The sequence below is a fragment of the Enhydra lutris genome, unplaced genomic scaffold (assembly GCF_002288905.1).
Source record: "Enhydra lutris kenyoni isolate GAN:26980312 unplaced genomic scaffold, ASM228890v2 scaffoldscaffold19, whole genome shotgun sequence".
NCBI lineage: Eukaryota > Metazoa > Chordata > Mammalia > Carnivora > Mustelidae > Enhydra > Enhydra lutris.
This window is the reverse complement of record NW_019154103.1, coordinates 4,991,793-5,006,180: the sequence shown is the minus strand read 5'-3', so window position 1 is coordinate 5,006,180 and position 14,388 is coordinate 4,991,793. Positions and strand designations below refer to the sequence as shown.

At 47.4% G+C, this 14,388-nt stretch overlaps 1 protein-coding gene across 1 annotated transcript in view; it reads left to right on the top strand.

Annotated features, from left to right (window-relative positions):
- The first annotated feature begins 1,326 nt into the window (after positions 1-1,326).
- Positions 1,327-14,388, top strand: part of LOC111148388 (LHFPL tetraspan subfamily member 2) — a 155,275-nt gene continuing 142,213 nt past the window's right edge. The window contains exon 1 of the mRNA XM_022504902.1: positions 1,327-1,439. The gene's annotated coding sequence lies outside the window, so the exon portion shown is untranslated. The remainder of the gene's footprint in view (positions 1,440-14,388) is intronic.

The window sequence follows — 14,388 nt, the reverse complement described above, 5'->3', positions numbered from 1 at the left end:
TCTGTGGTAAAGTGCCTCCCAGAGCTTTTAGAACAGGAAGTGGCCTGCCTGAGCCTTGTTCTAGAATCATTACCCAGTAGGCATGTGCAGATGGACCCCCGTGCAAGGAATGGGGGAGAGAGCACTGGAACCATTAAGTACCCAAACAGCGAAAATCCGGAAGGTGGCATTGGACTTGGAAAGGACAGAATCCGGAAAGTGGCATTGGACTTGGAAAGGACGGGAGGGACAACTGGGAAGACCTTAAAATGAATTATTAGTAAGACTGGCTATGGCAATGGAAGAAGCTGGGGAATTGAACCGTAGGGTCTGTGTTCAAGCAACCAGTGGAAAAAGTTTTCCCAGACATGAGACAGAGAAGCTGGGGACATGGGCAGGTCGGACAAGAAAAAAAAAAGACAAGAAGGATATGCCTTTTCAGAGTGTCGGCTAAAGTGCCTTAGGAATTCATCCTTAGACTGTATTTTGACAGAAGAGGATGGTTCAAAACCTTAACTAATCTATTTACGAATATTTGTGACTGCTTGCAGTTTCCTCACCTAAAGAATCACTGGGCAAAAAAACTTATGCCTGGAGCCCTCCTCTCCGGGAGAAGAAGGTGAGGATGGGGATCCGGCAGTCCCCAAACCCACCCTCCAGCTTAGGATTCCGGGGGCTGGCGGGACGGCCGTTTTCCCGTTCTGGCCCGGGCCTGGGGAGCTGCTTCGGGAGCTCCAGGGCTCGCGCTCCGCGGAAGGAGTCCGGCCTATCATCCCCGACTCCGACTTCGCCGCTCACTGCCTGGGCCGTGTGCATTCTGAGCGCTCCTGAGTTGCCCGAAACTGCCCCCCAAGGTTCCCCGGAGAGGGCCGGGGGGGATCTCCGTAAGATTCCAGGAGGCGCCGCCGCCGGGCGGGTGCAGTGACCCGCTCCCAGGCCCCCGGGCCTCCGCCCCTCCTCCCGGGGATCCCCTTTCGCCAACAGCCTCGCGGGCCCCGCAGGACACTCCCCTCCGGAGGCCGGGCCTCGTTGTCCCGCCACCGCCCCCGCCTCGCCCCCAGCCGCCCGGCCCCGCCCCGCGCTAGGCGCCGGGAGAGCCCCGGCCCCGACCCCTCCCCCTGAACGCCCGGCCCGAGAGCGGGACGGGGGCGGCGATGGTGACTGGGCAGCGGCTCCGGGCCGGGTGCTGGGCAGGGAGGCTCCGCGGCTTCTTTCTCTCTCTGCTCCCGCCCCTCTCTCTCCTCCTTCCTTGATAGCCCCGCCGGCGGCCGCCGAGGTCGGCGCTCTCGCCTCGTCTCCTCCCCCAGCTGGGTACCCTCTCCTCTCCCCTCCCTTGCCCCCTCCTCTCGCCGCCGCCTCCTCCTCCTTGCCCGAGCGGCTAGCTGCGAGGAGGCGTAACGGAAAGCCTCGGCGTGGGGAAGGCTGCGAGCTCGGAGCCAGAGACGCGGAGCCGGGGCCGGGTGAGTTGGAGTCGCCGGGCCCCCTGCGCGCTGCGGGAGGGAGAGCCCGCAGCCCCAGCCAGGTGGGGCGGGCGGCGCCGGAGGGGAGCACCCCGCCCCGGCGCTGGCGGCGGTTGGAGCGGGAACCTGGTTCCCGCGCCCCGTAGCCCACGGGGAGGGAAAAGGACAGTCTCCGGGACCGGGACGGGTGTCGGATGCTGGGCATGGAAGGGAGCCGCTGCTTCGGCTCTCATCGCCGCGGCCGCCGGCAGCAGAAATGGAAAAATTGTTCCTGGAACGGCAATTCGCCGGGAAGCCGGCGCGAGCCTAGCTCTCCCGCCGCCACTGGCGGGCTCCGACCGGCGGTTCCCGCGGGCACCGTGGCGCGCGGATTTGGGCGCAGCCGGGCGCCGAGCTCCGCGCACTTGGTACGGCGCCTCGGGAGCCTCGCGATGGTCGCCCCCATGGGGCTTGGTGTGTGGCGTTGGGTCACGCCGGCCACAGACGTTAGCTGCTTTTCAAATCTGGACTGCATTTTTGTGGGCAGCGCAGTGATTTGGGGTGCGGGCTGGAGGAGGTGGGCGTGGAGCGGGGAAGACCACATCTGGGATGGATGGTTGAGCCCATGGGATGGCGTCAAGGGCTGGGGAAGACTCTCTGTGTTTCTGGATGTTTTTAGGCACAAAGATCCCCTCATCCCGTTTTCCCCCCATCCATTTAGCGGTCTAGTGTTCTTTAAACTGAAAAAAGCAAAAGGATTTTCCTTCATTCCGTTTAACTTTTCTCTTAATCTAGAGGGGTCCTGAGTTTCAGGAGAGTCCTTCAGCCGTTTCAGTGCGAGTAAATGAGAGTAAAGACCAAGTCTCATCCCCCACCCCCATCTTCACCAACCCCCACCTCGGGCCATTTCCTGTATTTCCCGTTTTCTCCGTGGTTGTGTGCGTAGTTGTAGGTTGCCATCAGTGACCCACATGTAAAACTACAACTTCTTTTTGCAATCGCAAAGTAGCCCGTGTAGACCAGTGTGTTTTTGAGCCACAAGGGGGAGAGGGATGAGTAGGAGGGGGGGAGGGGAGCGGTTAGACTCTCCTCCCAGAGAGTTAAACCTGAGTAATGAGTTCGAAGGACCGTTTATCATGCGCGCGTTCCTTTTCCTACACTCACTCGCTTGAGAGCTCCACCCCCAGCAGGTTTAAGCGAGGATGGGTGCTAATTTCTTTGGCGTTGCCCTTTCCTGGGTGTTTCTGATTCTTTGCTCCTGGTCTTTTTAAAAGCTTTTCTTTTCAAATTGAAGAGATAGGGAACACATGCCAGTGGGAAGATAAAATGTTTTAGAGGAAAGAAAGAAAGTCCAAGACTCTCATTTCTTTGTGCTATCCTACGGTGACAGGTTCGTTATTAATCTATGTCAGGAATCTGATGCTGATGAAATATTTGAGGGGTTTGAAGTAAGACCACTATTACCGTATGATAATATTTTTTCTAAGTGGTCACACATAGAGCAGGTAGTGTGGCTGGTTGTGGTTTGCAAAGGGTGCAGCAAACATTTTAGGCCAGAGGGAAGACATGGTATGTTGCAGGGGATGATAGGGGCGGGGAGGGAGAATCATTTGTCTTTGGAGCAGTCCAATTAAGAAGAATAATTACTCTGCAAATGAACATTCTCAAATGTAATTTGAATCATGGTACGTGAACTAGTCATTTGTCTTTAGGAAGGAAAAAGGATCTTTGTAGATGAGAGCAAAGCAGTGCCTTCTGGAAAAAGGAATGTATACTGTTCATCGATGTAGATGGGCTCAGAATTGATGGCACCTGCCTACAAAGATGTGTGGACTCGTGAATTAAAGAGAGTTCACTGCATATAGGGGACAGGGCAGGAAGGAAAATTCCATAGTGGAAGACAGAAAAACAACGTATGGAAAAGTACATAGTCTTTTTTAATGAACATTTTGTACAGCTTCTCAACTTCTTTATTGCAAAGAATTGACAAGATAGGCAAAAATATAAAGACCCAGATTGGCACTGTTGAGTTCCCAGAGATCCTACTTACTATCTGAACTTTGGACAAGTTATTTAATTTCTCTCAGCCTCGGTTTCTGTATCTATAAATTGGTGGTAATGAGAGTTCAAGTCGAAGACTAATCTTGAAGATTAACCAGGATTACTTTTGTATAGAGCTTGGGGTGATGTCTTGTGCTGAGTGCTCAGAAAATGTTAATGTTGGTTGTCAACTATTTCAAATGCCCTGGAAAAAGCAGTGCCATGCAAAGTGTCGGAATGTATACCTGAAAGTGAGCTGTGGTTGCTTAAGACAGACCCTGAGTTGAGGCTGACCCCCTGCCCTCTGGCAGCCCACAGACAGAAACACTTGATCTTTCTAGAATATACACGCTGCATCCTTTTGGCCCATTCTGGTCAGCCTTCTCTGGGACTCCAGCCCTAGGGAGTGTGTGGTAGAAGTTCCATGTGGCTCCGAGGGCAAGAGCACAGATGGGTTGCAATTCCAGGCCTCACTGACCCTCTGTGGCAGGTTCTCAGGTTTCCAGTCCCATGAAAGTAAATATGCAAATTTTGTTTGAGGTGGGGAAGAAAACCTTAGTGGTGGACAAAAGTGCATACTTCTTGGGGAATCTTAAAAGCAACATTTTACTCAATGCTTTACTGCTCTTGGAAAGCTACAAGCAGTAAGTAAATATCTAATTTCTAGTATTTTTTCCAAAAAGCAATTTTAAAGTCCGCTTTGGGGTTAATGATACACTGCCCAGTTTTTATTAAGGTTGTAACTAACACAAAGTGAACAAAAGGCATTCTTAGCAAAACACTTTCTTGAGCAGGGGAATGAGCTGTGTGTCACTCTTCTAATTGAGGAGGACTGCCTCTTTGCTTATTTATCCATTCTTTTATCCTGTCATTCAGCAAATACTTATGAAGCCTGTTCCATGGGGCGGTCTCTGTTCTGGCCTCTGGTTAACACAGCAAGAACCAAGAGGAGGCCTTGTCTCTCATAGAGTACACATTCTAGTTGGGGAAGCAAACTCTGTGTGCACAGGACTTCCATAAACCCAGGAAACTCCTTTTTTCTTTCTTTCCTTTTTTTTTTTTTCTCCTTTTTTAAAATTTATTTAGAAGAGCTTGTGCTAGGAGAGCAGAGAGCTGGCTGGGTGTGCTTCCCTCCCACAAGCCCGCCTGCTTAGAGGGAGTGATTGGTCTGTGGATAGCGGTGATAGGGGCAGCCAATCCTGTGGATTCTCTGTAGGAATAAGGGGGAACTGATTTATAAAAGTCTGTGTCCGGTTTGAATAGTGGGTGAGTAGAACCAACAGCCACATGCCATGAAAACAAATACTTTTTTCTCAGAGGTGAGATTTCTCAGCCTTAGGGAGGCAAAGAAGGAATTACAGGTCAGTATTCATCATCAGCTTATAAAACCCAGATGTGTCCAGGGAAGAATCTGGTGTGGCACTTAAAAAACTTCTCTTGCTCTCTCCTGCTCTCTCGCTGTGTAAGGCATGAATGAAGGAATACAGAAAAGTGGATACTTGGTTCCTTGTGCACCTTCCAGGTTTTCTTTTTTTCATCACTTTTAAAATAACATTAATACATGATGCAATGATCGCTTCTCGGCCTTTTGGCTGAGTGTAATACATGATGCAATAATAATTGGTTGTTTGGGGTCTAGGAGGCTTTCAAAGGTGTGAGATAGTCAGGGCTCTGATAGCAGTTGTGTGGACTGGAGGCAATGTTGTATAGGGAAGACCCTGAGGGTACTGGGGTTGAGTGCAGAGCTGAGGAGTCTGAACCTCATCTCCAAAGCTGGTTGAACGGTGGAGAATTTGCAGCGGGTAATTGACTTGCTTTATTGTGCTTTAGAAGAACTTGGTGGCTGTGATGTGGGCTGGGTGACAAGGAGACCAGAATGGGGACCGAAGATGAGTTAGGAGGCTAGTGCAGGAATCCATGAGGGATTTGGAGAAGGAGAAGGGGAGAGGAGGGAGGAGGCCAGGAGAGACGGGTCACCCTTCCTTGGTCATCTTTTAGGTGTGGGCACTTAGTGAGACTGACCATTTGCTGAGGTAAGCAGCTGTGGACCCTCAGTCTGAGGAGCCAGTGAGGACTAATGAGCTCAGCTGAACTCCATACTGAACTGTGAGCCTTCCATGGGGAGATGCCCAGCAGAGAGCTGGAGACACAAGCAGGAAGAGAGGTCTGGAGCTAGAGATGAAAGAGGGAGTTGTTTTTATAATAATGGCAAGTGGTTGCCTGGTTGGTGGAGATTTATTAAATAGTGCTCCGGGTGACAGTAATTGGTGTCCTTATAACTGAATTTGTCCCTTTTATCCTTTCAGCAGGCCTAACTGGGGATAGTCAAGACCTTGGCCTTAAATGACCAGTCTCTTACTGGTGTTATTTTACATACATGGTAGATCTGTTTGTTATTTTGACCTGAAATAATTAAGAGGAATATATGTAGAATGGCTATGAACATATTTAATAGCTAGGATGTATAACTGGTAAAATTGATTACCCCCCCTCCCCCAGCACACACACACCCCCCAAAATTCCTATGTGGAAACCCTGGTCTCTAGTGTGGTAGTATTTAGAGGTGAGGCCTTTAGGAGGTGATTAGGTTTGGATGAGTCATGTGGGTGGAGTTCCTTAGGAGGATTAGTGTCCTCAGGAGGTGAGAAATCGAGACCAAAGCACCTGTGAGCTCCCTCTCCACCACAGAGAGAAGGCTGCCATTTGCAAGCCTGGAACAGGAACCAAACCTGACAGTGCCTTGATTTTGGACTCACAACCTCCAGAACAGTGAGAAAGAAATGCTGCTGAGGTCACCCAGTCTATGGTATTTTGTTATTGCAGCTCCAACCGACTATTACACAGGTGTGTGTTGTATTTCAGAAAATGCAAGATGACCTTTATTTGCTGAGAAAGTAGTTTTGTGTGCATCTAGAAAATACCAAATACAGTTAAAGAGGTATGTCATCTGCACGTTTTCTTAGTTAAACCGTAATACCCTTAGCTAGGTCAAGAGAAGTACCCAACTCTCACTTTGAGACTTGCCAGGTAAGAAAGGAGAACCTCACTATATTTTGACTTTTCCTCCTGTGGCTTTGTTCTGATTTGGATTTAATCCCATGTTTGTTGATTAAGTGGTGTTTTGGAGAGTATTTAAAAAATATTTTAGTCAAAATTAAGTAAGATTTCTGAGGTGTTTACTTAGGTGAATTTTTGAGGTTCTGTTGAGGATAGTGCAGCCAAACTAGCTTTTAAGCTCTTCATGTGGTTTCTTTTTTTTTTTTTTTTTTAAAGATTTTATTTATTTATTTGACAGAGAGAAATCACAAGTAAGCAGAGAGGCAGGCAGAGAGAGAGGAGGAAGCAGGCTCCCTGCTGAGCAGAAAGCCCGATGTAGGGCTCGAACCCAGGACCTGGGATCATGACCTGAGCCGAAGGCAGCGGCTTAACCCACTGAGCCACCCAGGTGCCCCTCTTCATGTGGTTTCTAAAACATTAAGTACTGAATGCTGTAGTCAGTTATGGTATTTGAATGAAGACTGTTGAGGGTTTTAGCAGGTCCATAGCAAATAATGTTTAACACCTACTGAAGTGACATTAGCGAGAAAAGCAGTACTTTGCTTGTTTCTTGTATATGGAAAGAGAGGAGTTCATGAGGCATCTCCAGGTTTCCTGGCTTTTGGCAACTTCAAGGTAATACTTTGAGGATTTGCAGCCCAAGCTAGTGTATGAAGCTCAGATGTTACAACAGTAAATAAGGGGCCTTTAAAGCACTCCCTGTCTGTGGAACTAAGGATATTTCCATGTGGGCTGAATATCTCTCACCCTACAAGTGCACAGGCTTACAGGGATCCCTGGATGTCTGGAAGGGAGCTGCACACATGCTTGTGGTTCCCAGGTCTCTGTTTCTGGTTGTTCCATACACCCTTTCTCGCAACACTAATTTTCTCCCCTTAAAGAGGCGTCCGTGTGAGGACGCGGTGAGAAGGCCGCCCTCTGAGACACAGGACGGAGTCTCCAAGCTGTAGGTGTCTTGAGAACTTGTACTGGGAAAACTAAGGTTTGTTTTCATGTCCACGAAGGAGAGGCTTATCTGCCTTCTTTTTTGAAGTTACCATATGGCCCTCGAGGGCTATTGTTGTTAATTTGAATTTCATTCATTTGTGGAATAATTAAAAGTGTGCGAAATAGACCCCAGTGAATGCCTGTTGAATTGCAGGCAAGCTGTTTGATCTGTGCACACTGTGACTCCCCTTACTGCTGTGGATTTAGGGTAAGACCAGCCGGGATTACTAACCATTGTCAGGCTTTGTAACCAGCAAGAACACCTCCCCTCACGCCTGCCTGCTTAACTGGGGTGCCATGGAAAGGAAAGCTGGCAGCCGTAGACAGTCTGGAAGGATGGAGACTGAACTTTTGACTGTTCGTGTTGGGCTAGTGCGATTACAAGTGACCAGTTATTTTCTTCATTCTCCTATTTTTTCAGGCTTTCTGTAAATAGCATGTTACTTTTAAAATCAGAGCAAAACAGTTGGTGGGTGTGTGTGCTTGTGCAAATAGTTTTGGCCACAGCACTGTACATCTCCTTAAATATGTGATGCATCCATAATAAAGCAGGTTTCTGTTTTAAAAAAGAATTGCAATTCCTGTTTGTGGTAAACAAAGTTGCTCATAGTGGGAGGCTGGGAATACAACCAAGCTTGGGTGCTGTGACCCCCCCCAGCCAGAGTGGGGCAGCTTCCTCTGAACTATAGGCAAGAACCCATTCCTGACCCTATATTTTCCATGTTTTCCTCAACATTGTAAATGTGATTTGAGAGGTATTTCACTTACGTAGCTAAGCGTGTAAATGTCTTTCTAATTGATAGGGACTTTTGAACTAAATCTGAAAAGTAATCAGTTAAATATGTACTATACCGATATGTTAGGTTTCTTTCTTTTTTAAAAATTGTTTCCGTGTTCATTAGAACCCAGCCCAGCAGTGAGATCTTAAATACTTCTTTAGCAGCAACCTCTCCACATGCCTGGAAAATTAGAGGGGCTCTTTTTCCTCTACTGGTTCTATTGTTCAGCATTTTCTTTCTTTCCACATTGAGCTGTGTTGTCAAGGGCACCTGGAGTTCAAGCTTCCTTTCTCCTGGGGCAGGCTGCAGTTGGGCCGAATTTCACATGTTGTGTTCTAGTTCTCAGGCCGTTAGCCAGTTGTTTAAGGATGGTTGTAACTGCGTGGACAGTAGCTTCTTTTCATGTTGAGGTAAGTGGTACATGGCAGACATTTATTTAGGGCAAATAACCTCTTAAAATTTTAAAACTTTTTTTTTCCCTTGCCTATAGAGACAAAATTTTCTGAAATTAAAAATAATGGATTGGGTAGTCTGGGATCTGCAAACTTAGCAGGAAACAGCCTTTTTGTCTTCATAAATGACTACCACTTGGGTATTCAATATAGACTTAAGAAAAACCTGGGTCACAACTTTAAAAACAGTCTAAAATCCCATCCAGTTTTTTAAATGGCTGTCTATTCCCAGATGATGATCTGGCGTAGAGAAGTATGTCTAAACAGATACTCATACTCTGTCGTTTGCTCATTTTTATAGCAGTCATTTCAAGGTTTTTCTGAATTGGGAGCTCATAATTTGCCCCCCTAATTACTAATTCTGCATGGATTTATGCTGTGCTCTGTAGCATAGTGCACTGGCTTATACAGGTGATGGGGTCTTTTTGATCTGAATTCTGTTGGTAAATGAGCGTGCTTAGGTCGTCTGGTCTGCTTATGTATTTTTTTTTCAGTTTGGGCTGAGGTCTGTACTTTTTTTCTCTATTAGTAAAGAAAGGTCAGCATCAAAGGGAGCCAGGCCGATGCGTGGAATGTCCTAACTATAACCCGAAGCCTGAAAGAGCTTCGAAGCAACCGAAGCCAGGTATAGAGGCCACACTCAATTATAAGAACCTAAGTGATGGTGGTGATGAAAATGTGCGGCAGTTGTATGGTCACCTGGGTGGATAAGTGGTTGGGGGACTGGTGAGGATAGTCTGATGAGCTTTGCTGCAGAAGGACTGCTGCATCCTTGGTCCGGAAACTAGACTCATGGACCCTAAGACTATGTGAACTTTCTTGGCACCCACTTTAGTTAACACAACTGGCATGATTTGAAAACATTTTAGAATGAGAAGTGCCGGGGTAGATTTCCTCTTGCTTCTGTATGTGTGTGAGGTTTTTTTTTTTTTTTTTTTTTTTTTTTTAAGGTTGACCATGGGACTTCCCGTTTCTGTCCAGATCATTTGAATTCTGACTTGGTCATCTGTCATGGCAGCCATCCCTCTGGGCTGCGTGTTGTCTTCCGCAATACATTCTGCTCACCAGTCCCTGAAGTTCTTTGAGTTACTCAGTGGTGCCACTCTGCTAAGCCTCCCCTTGTCATTCTTCTGAGTGCTCTTAGTATCCAGGGGTGTGTCAGCCTTTGTAGGTGGCCAGGGGGTAGAGGGCTGGCATCTGTGCCAACGAACAGAGGAGGCTAATCATACTTGTGATCTTGCCCTCATTAACACTGTGTTGGAACCAAGAGAGCCAGCGTTCCATGGTATTGTTTGACTTTGGATTGTCTCTATTGATTTTTAGTCACAGGGTCCGAATTTCAGCCTTCTAAGGAATATAAGAGCGACACAAGAATGTAGGAGATTATCAGTACTTATTGCCTCTTTCTAACTCCTAAAAGTTGGGTTTTGGATTACCAGCTAGTTTTGTACCCTGCTGATGGTGATTTGGTCCCAGGACAAACCAAGACTGACAAAAGTGTGAGGGAGAAGGCCTCTGAGAGTCTGGAGTTAGAGGGTAGGCTGATGACCTGGGTGTCCCACAGGTGGGGGTGAAAGTCTCCCAGCGGCACCCTCAAATGTCAGTGAGCACAAGAATCCCTTGGATCTTGTTACAATGCAGATTCTGCTTCAGCAGGCCTGGGTGGGGCCTGGGATTCTGTATCTCTAGCTGCTTCCTGCCACGTTGATGCTGATGGTTCTGTGGAAAACACTTTGAATAGCCAGGCCTTACACAAAGTTGGGACCTGAATAAGACTATGAACTAGTGAGCTGGCGGCTGAAACCTGTAAAGTCTGATAACCAGAGGCACCTGTGGGGTCTGACTTTGCATGGGTTGCCTGCTACTTAGAGCTGGTCTGTATTGGGATGAGAGTGAAGGCCCTCAGCCTCTAGGGTCTGTAATGACCACCAGGAGCAGCTGTGTAGTATTTCCTTTAGTCCTTAGGGCAGGGAGGTTCCGGAGGGTCTTTTAGGTGGGAATGATTAACCTAAAGGGCAGGTTTTATTTTTGCTAAGTTTTAGTTAAATTGATTTCCCCATTACATGTTGACTGTATTCCATAACTTTATTTATTGAAACGTTTATTTATTTATGGGAGAGAGAGCGCACGCATGCGTGAGAGAGTGAGAGAAAGCAAGCACGCACATGTGTGAGCGCATGTTGGGACAGGGGCGGAGGGAGCATATCTTCAAGCAGACTCACTGCTGAGTGTGGAGCCCTCGGCAGGGCTTGATCTCCCCACCCTTGAGATAACAACCTGAGCAGAAACCAAGGGTCGGCTGCTTAACCGACTGAACCGCTCAGGTGCCCCTATATTTCATAATTTTGTAAAAAGATTTTACTAATTTATTTAAGAGGGAGAGTGAGCACAAGGCAGGGGAGGGCCAGAGGGAGGAGAAGCAGATGCATGCCTGATCCCAGGACCCTGAGATCATGACCTGAGCTGAAGGCAGGTGCTTAATAGACTGAGCCACTCAGGTGTCCCTATATTTTATAATTTTATTTATATTTATAATTTTAACTGGATAGAAGGCTCTAACTAGGGGCTTCTCCCCCTGGCATGAAGCCTGCTTCTAATGTAGTTTAGGCATAGACCCCTCCTCTGAGGTTTTGACTTTATAAGAAACATTTATTTAGAAACCCATCCTCCTGAGCCTGTGATGTTGACCATGTCTGAGGGACACCCTTACATGTTCTTTTCTTGGCCTCTTGGGTACTAGTTTCTGTCCCATGGAATCACTTCAATTTTTATCTTGACACATGCTTTCATTTTTACAGAGAGGCCCTTATCTTGGAAGGGACCAAATGAGAGAGCCCTTTTTCAACAACATAAGACATCAGTTCTGTGAGGCTGTTATTTTTAGGAAGGTTTTATAGACACTGACTATTAAACACTTTTGGGCCTTCTTGGAAATACTAGGCTCTAAGCTTTGGACCTCTGTGGAGAAGTCTAAGGAATGTCCTGCAGCTGACTTTTCCCAAACCCTCTCCCACTTTGGTTTAGACAGACAGCTGGGGATAATAGTGTCCCCTTTCTAAGTAAATGCTGACTAGAAATGGATGAGGAAGGGCCCCTCATCCTCCACAGACCAGTTTGGTTCTGATCCAGGTAAATTGACAGATTGAGGAGTTGGGCTTTCCATATCATTATATTGACATTGACCTCCCTGTCTACAAATGCAGGGTTCATCTCAGCCTCACCCGGGAGACCAAGTCAGTTTATGAAGTGGGTGAAGTAGGAAATGGTTGCTGTGATGGGATTGGAGGGGTGGAGAAAGGGTTCTTCCCTGGTGATTCTCAGAGTGTTACATTTCCATCAGAAACTGCATTAGAAGCAGGCTTCATGCCAGAGATGTGTGGTTATTTGAACCACACTTAATTATTAGTGATTTCCTGACAGGAACACCTGTAATCTGTCAGGAACATCCTTATCGGGGTGTTAACGATGGTCACTGAGATGAAGATTCCTGCTATGCCTGCAATTATGTATGACAGCATCAAAGTCCCCAGGAACTGCTGAGTGGAAGTCATAAGCTAGTCTATTAAAAATTAAAAAAATAATTTGGAATTCACTTAACTTTTGTGCCTAAAATTTTATCACTAGAGAAATTTGGGTGAAACACTTCTCTTTAAACCTCTTCTTCAACACATAAGCATCTATAGAACAGGGAACACATTTCTTATTTGTACCTTCATAAGAATAATTTCATAAAATGCTTCTCAAAAGCAGTTGGCTAGAGAGTGGACTCTGACTTGATGGGGTGAAGTGTGGGGCCTGGACGAGGAGAGCAGTGCCGCAGGGGATGGCTAGAGGCAGCGGGTATGTGGGGAGGTATATGGGGCCGCTCACCAGTGGCCACAGTGAGCTGGGAGCGCAGTGGGCAGAACTGGTTCTCGTTCACTTTGTGTGTGTATGTATGTGCACGTGTACACACACACATGCTGTGTTACGGGGACTCAGAGAGCCTTGATGATGTGTGTGGCATATTTCACATACACTTGACGAGTTGTGATGAAAAGCCGGGTGATTTATTTAAGAAAATTAAGATTAAACATCATAATTGTACTTGGGATTATTTTGCTCTTTTTTATAAGTCTGTTTAATTTTGAGAGAAAAGCTGGGGAGATGATTCAGGTTCTGTACCTGCTTAACAGGTGAACTTGGCCAGTAGGAGAGAACTTCCTCTGCGTAGGGGCTTTCTTCCTTGTCCCTTCTGAGAAGGGCTTGACTCTTCTGAGAGGCCGTGCCACTTAGAAAGTGTGTGTTAGTGCCTGCTTTCTCTGTCTTATCTGCAAAGCCCTTGGCTGAACTCTGAACTTGGACATCCTATTACCGAAGCCAAAGCCTGTTTGAATGGTATAGTGTGTTTTCAGAATAGTATGATGATGGTTTGGGAGATTACATTTGCCCCTGCTGGCTGAGTAAGACTGAACAGATAGGGAAGTGATCAAGAAGTACATCCCAGGGACCAGACGTCTGGAAATTTTTTTGAAGACTAACCCACACCTTCACTGATGGCTGTTCCCTCCCCCCCCCCCCCCCCCCCCCCCCCTTGCTCCCCCCCCCCCCCCCCCCCCCGTCTTTTGATTGAGCTTAGTGCTCCTAATTCTAAGATTCACAAGGTGTTCCTTCATGTTCCTGGGCAGGGTCTTGAGATAAAACACACAGAAAACGAATCTGTTCTATTACAAATAAAATACCTTTGTCTTCAAGGGGTACTGGTTTGCTGTACCCAGGAGAGGTGGGAACACACAGCCTGTGACTGTTGTACAACACTGAGAACCATCTCTTCCTGCCCCACCCTCCACCCGGTGGTGTGACTATGAGCTTGCTCTGTGACCTTGGACAAGTCATTTTACCTGTTGGGGCTAGAGAAGGTAAGGTGGTGAATCCAGGCCTGACATTCTTATTCTAGGTGAGTGTCCATGTTCAGTCATTTATGCAGCACAAGCTTACTGAGCCCCTCAGGGAACCGACAGTCTGGAGAGGCAGAGCAGTCGTTGTCTCTCTTGTGGGTAGTGAGGTGCGCAGTGCGGGGTGGATAAGCCATGAGGGCCATATAGAGGCCTCTAGAAGGTGTGGACCTCACATGCCCAGAGCTGGTGGGGAGACTTTGCAGGTTTGGGGTGCAGTCTAGGGAGGGTGCTAGGGATTTCTGCAGCCCTGCTTGTGCCCCTGGTCTACGTGGGTTTGTGGACCTGCTAGGAGATCCTGCAGCTTGGCCAACCTCGCTGTGGCATGGCCAAGAGAGCAATACTCTGGAAGCTGAGTCAAGTCTGGAAGTGGTTGGGGTGTGCATTGTGTCACCGTGGTCTGTGTTGATCTGAATACTGTTTTTATATTTTGGACCCCATTTTCCCCCTTTTGTAAAGACAAGTGAGAACTATAGAAATAATGTGAGGTTTTGCCTGCTCTTTACAGAAATATGCTTTTTTTGGGGGGGGGGTAATTTTTTCTTGCTTAGAGAAAGAAGACAGATATTCAAAGAGAGAGGCAGCTGAAGCGAGCTATTCTCAACCCCAAATGACTTGACAGCTCCTGGGCCTTAGCATCTCTGTAACCACAGAGGGTGCTCCACACTCCAGGAAGAAACTTGACCCTCTCATAAAAATCACGTGGAGCTTTCTGGATGGC